Source organism: Bidens hawaiensis, unplaced genomic scaffold (genome assembly GCF_021521415.1).
Source record: "Bidens hawaiensis isolate Kalapana, Puna unplaced genomic scaffold, B.hawaiensis_p1.1 tig00004551_1, whole genome shotgun sequence".
NCBI lineage: Eukaryota > Viridiplantae > Streptophyta > Magnoliopsida > Asterales > Asteraceae > Bidens > Bidens hawaiensis.
Genome location: NW_027491277.1, coordinates 539,067 through 544,002, shown reverse-complemented (window position 1 = coordinate 544,002; position 4,936 = coordinate 539,067). Strand labels below are relative to the sequence as shown.

General features: G+C 37.9%; 1 pseudogene; it reads left to right on the top strand.

The window, feature by feature from the left end:
• Positions 1 to 700: 700 nt before the first annotated feature.
• LOC143626941 (transmembrane 9 superfamily member 11-like) lies at positions 701 to 3,682 on the top strand (annotated as a pseudogene).
• Positions 3,683 to 4,936: the final 1,254 nt, after the last annotated feature.

Here is a 4,936-nt window from a genome sequence, read left to right as displayed (position 1 = left end):
GGGCCCTAATACTTCTAATTCTTTTATATCTTTATGATCAAAGTATTTGGTTGGGCCATTGGTGTTGTGGATCTTGGGTTGAGCTGCTAACCTTAAATTCAAAAGACACATTTAAAATTAAAGGCATGTGGGAACAAAGTCAGGATAGAGAGAGGCTCCATTTCTAGCTCACTTAAACTCGACTTGATTGAAGCTTTTAGTGAACCGGTTAAAAATTGGTTACAACTTACGCATGACCCGACTTGTTAATTTAAGTCCAACCGTTTACAAATAAGTTCAGGATCACTCTTCACATTATTGGAACGGAACTAGAAATACCCTCGGGTTTGGGGTATATTATGAAAATGGGATTCTAGTCTAGCTGCCTATGCGACATTGACACGTAACAAAAACTGTGGAATTACACTACGAACCCTTCAAGTTCTGTCATTTTTATTAATACCCGCATTGGTCTAGCTAATCATACATTAACACCCCATGTGACAAACAACTTCAAATGGGTTCATAAATACTTATTCCCCTCTTCACAACACCTTCCATTTTCACGTTCCATCATACTTTAACGCCTTCAAGAACTCCATCAAAGATCACTCTTTTTTCTTATGTTCACAACATCTCCAATTCAAATTCAAGGTATACTTTCCATCTTTGACAAATTAGATCCACATCGCATCCCGGTTCGATCTAGTGATTAATCTTGATGGATGCTTTTCATAAATTCAAGATTTTGCTTCTGATCTCATCTTATTTCATTCAAATTGTTAATGGATATTATCTTCCCGGTAGTTTCCCTCACAAATACAATGTTGGTGATCAATTAACCGTAAAAGTTAATTCATTAACATCCATAGATACCGAAATCCCATATGGATATTACACTTTACCCTTATGCAAGCCTCTTGAAGGCATTAAAGACAAAGCTGAAAACATAGGGGAGCTTTTGATGGGAGATCGAATCGAAAACTCACCATACCGGTTTAGAATGTTCAACAACGAAACCGAGATAGTTTTGTGCAAAACGAACCCGTTATCTAGTGATGACTTCAAGATTTTAAAAGATAGAATTGATGAAATGTATCAAGTTAACTTGAATCTTGATAATCTACCCGCAATTAGGTACACTAAGAAAGATGGATACTATCTTAGATGGACTGGTTACCCTGTTGGAATCAAGGTTAATGATGTTTATTATGTGTTTAATCATTTAAAGTTTACGGTCTTGGTTCATAAGTACGAGCATAACAATGTTGTTGGTGTGATTGGGACGGGGGATGGGGCCGAATTGATCACACAAAGAAATGAAACAAATCTTGATGGTTACATGGTTGTTGGATTTGAGGTTCAACCATGTAGTGTGAACCATGATGATAGTTTGTTAAAGAATGTTGAACCGTATGGGAAGTACTTGAAGCCGATTAAATGTGACCCTTCTTCGGTTGCAATGGCTGTGACCGAAGGTCGATCGGTTACTTATACTTATGAGGTTATGTTTATCAAGTTAACTTGAATCTTGATAATCTACCCGCAATTAGGTACACTAAGAAAGATGGATACTATCTTAGATGGACTGGTTACCCTGTTGGAATCAAGGTTAATGATGTTTATTATGTGTTTAATCATTTAAAGTTTACGGTCTTGGTTCATAAGTACGAGCATAACAATGTTGTTGGTGTGATTGGGACGGGGGATGGGGCCGAATTGATCACACAAAGAAATGAAACAAATCTTGATGGTTACATGGTTGTTGGATTTGAGGTTCAACCATGTAGTGTGAACCATGATGATAGTTTGTTAAAGAATGTTGAACCGTATGGGAAGTACTTGAAGCCGATTAAATGTGACCCTTCTTCGGTTGCAATGGCTGTGACCGAAGGTCGATCGGTTACTTATACTTATGAGGTTATGTTTATTAAAAGTGACATAAAATGGCCTTCAAGATGGGATGCGTATTTGAAAATGGAAGGTGCAAAGGTTCATTGGTTTTCGATCTTGAATTCGTCAATGGTGATTACTTTTCTTGCGGGTGTGGTTTTTGTTATAATGTTGAGGACGATTCGTAGAGATTTGGCTCGGTATGAGGAGTTGGATGAGGGTCATAGTCAAATGAATGAAGAGTTATCGGGGTGAAAACTTGTCGTTTCTGACATTTTTCGAGCTCCAGATCGTCCCGAGCTTTTGTGTGTTATGGTGGCTGATGGTTGTCGGATTCTTGGAATGGCAGTTGCTACGATATTTTTTTCTGCTCTCGGGTTTATGTCCCCGGCTTCACGTGGGGCCCTCATCTCAGGTATACTCATATTTCGAGAACTATTTGTTTTGATATCAATAGTTCTTGGTGTAACCGGACTTGCCAAACTTTCTGTTGACCCGACCACTTACATTTAGGGGGTAAACGAGCCTAGTCAGGCACAACCCGAGCTTGGCTCATTAACTTACTAGCGCTCAAGCGTGGCTCATTTATCATACAAGAGCTCTAGCTCGGCGCTAGTAATTTTTTTAGCTCGGGCTCCATTAGTATATTATATATTATATATGTATATAATTCTTTAATTATATTTATATGTTTAGTTGTAAATTCTGTATATCATAATATATATTATTTAGCTACTTCTATCAAAAGCAACAACCATACCCGGTCTAAAGTATATAAACAATACGCTCATTGAGGATCAAGCTTGACAAGTGAAGCTCGAGTTCGTTTATTAAACAAGCATATTTCTATGCTCGAGCTCATTTAAGCTCTTCTTAATTCGAGCTTTTTTGCTAGCCGATCTCAAGTTGGCTGGTTTACAAAGAGAACTTAATTTTTACATAGATAAAAGGTTATGGTTCTGCTAGCAATATAAATAGTCATAAAAGTGACATGTTTGTTTTTGCAGGTATGCTTATGTTCTACTTACTGTTGGGAGTAGTAGCTGGTTTTGTTGCGGTTTGGTTACAAAGAACACTTGTAGCCGGCAACTCACGAAGATGGTTCTCGGTGTCAGCACGAGTCGCATGTTTTTTCCCGGGTATCTCGTTCCTCATTCTAACAATCCTAAACTCGCTTTTATGGGCGAGTCAAAGTACCGGGGCTATCCCCTTCTCAACCTTCATCATACTAACCTTACTTTGGTTTTGCATCTCCGTACCCTTAACCCTACTCGGTGGGCTCGTGGCCACACGGGCCAGGTACCTGGAGTACCCAGTCCGTACAAACCAAATCCCTAGAGAGATCCCGGCTCACAAGTTCCCTTCATGGTTATTGGTTCTTGGAGCCGGGACCCTCCCATTTGGGACACTATTCATTGAGTTATTTTTTATCATGTCTAGCATATGGCTAGGGCGTGTTTATTACGTGTTCGGGTTTCTTTTTGTGGTTCTTGTTTTACTCGTGACGGTTTGTGCTGAGGTGTCACTTGTTCTCACTTACATGCATCTTTGTGTTGAGGATTGGAAATGGTGGTGGAAATCTTTCTTTGCTTCGGGTTCAGTTGCGTTTTATATCTTATTGTATTCGATTTACTATTTGGTTTTCGATCTCAAGAGCTTGAGTGGACCCGTGTCCGCGATAATCTACTTGGGTTATTCGTTGTTTATGGTTATAGCGGTTATGCTGGCAACGGGAGCCGTTGGGTTCTTGACATCGTTGTTCTTTGTTCATCGTCTATTTTCTTCGGTTAAAATAGATTGATTGTTTGAGGATCTAGGGAACTCCTGTGATTGAGTTGTGTAGTTTAATAATGAACAAAGATTTGATTCATATGAACTGTTTTTAGATGTGTTTACACGCTATGATGAGTTAGTTGGATATAAATTAGTAGAAAGATTTCATCAATTTTAGGAACATTAAACGAACCTGAACCCGACGGTAAACATGAAACTTGAAAACAAGGTATTCAGATATGTGACATATGAGATTAGCATAATGGTATAGTATTAGGTGATACCCGGCCCGATTACTAACATAAAACATACTTGTTTACCCGAATTATACACGTAAGCATTTTCTTATTTATTTAATATAATTTTTTCTTTGTCATTGGGAATAAAAGAATATGCTAATTTAATAATTTTTAGTTTTATAGAGTAGATTTTTGTAATAAACATACATAAAAAATTAACATAGTAAAAATGTATAAGGAAATCATAATGGGTAAGATTTAAAGACTGACGGATAAAGGCTATACGAGACAGGAAAATTATCCAACACTGAACAACTCGGTTTTAAATCAAATATGAGAACATAATTATGACGTTGAAGAGGAGTGCGGCGATTGATTTATCTACCCCATTCAGGGAGCTTTTTTGTCTGGCCATAACCACCCGGGGTGGTGTTCCTGGCTGGTCCTGAGCCCACTCGTAACCACTCCTCACACCCTTATGCACAAACAAAAAGAAAAAAAAATAAACGGGTGACATTTAAACCGTAGTCATCACTTGGGAGGATTTTTTCGATGCGTTGATACATTGTTGATACCATTGCACGGGGCGGTTTTTCGTTTATGCTAGCCCAATTTTGTACCGGTCAGGCCGTCCAACATGGAAATGCAAACATGCAAGCAACCATATTGTGACACTAATATATGTGCCTGAATTCGAAGAAATTATTGTGTGAAATGTTGGTCTTTCGGCGAAAGCCAAAAGCATGAACACATATAAATAATTATTGTGGGGTTTGAAAAGTAAAAGTAACATGATTGGGAATCAAACCCATCATCTAAGGTTCTTCGCCTCTTTTTATGATTAGTTGTCGGCCTTTTGTCTAAAATTTTAAATACAGTATACGTGAACTGAAAATAGAAATTTGTAGTTTATTTAATGAGTCGAGAAAAAAAATTGAACTCTTTCACTTGATTAAGAAATAACTATCTTGTGTTTGACACGCGTTATAGATTTTCACAAGGGCGTTAAGAGTGGGGAAAATTCGCAAACTAGTCATTTTTACCAATGTTTT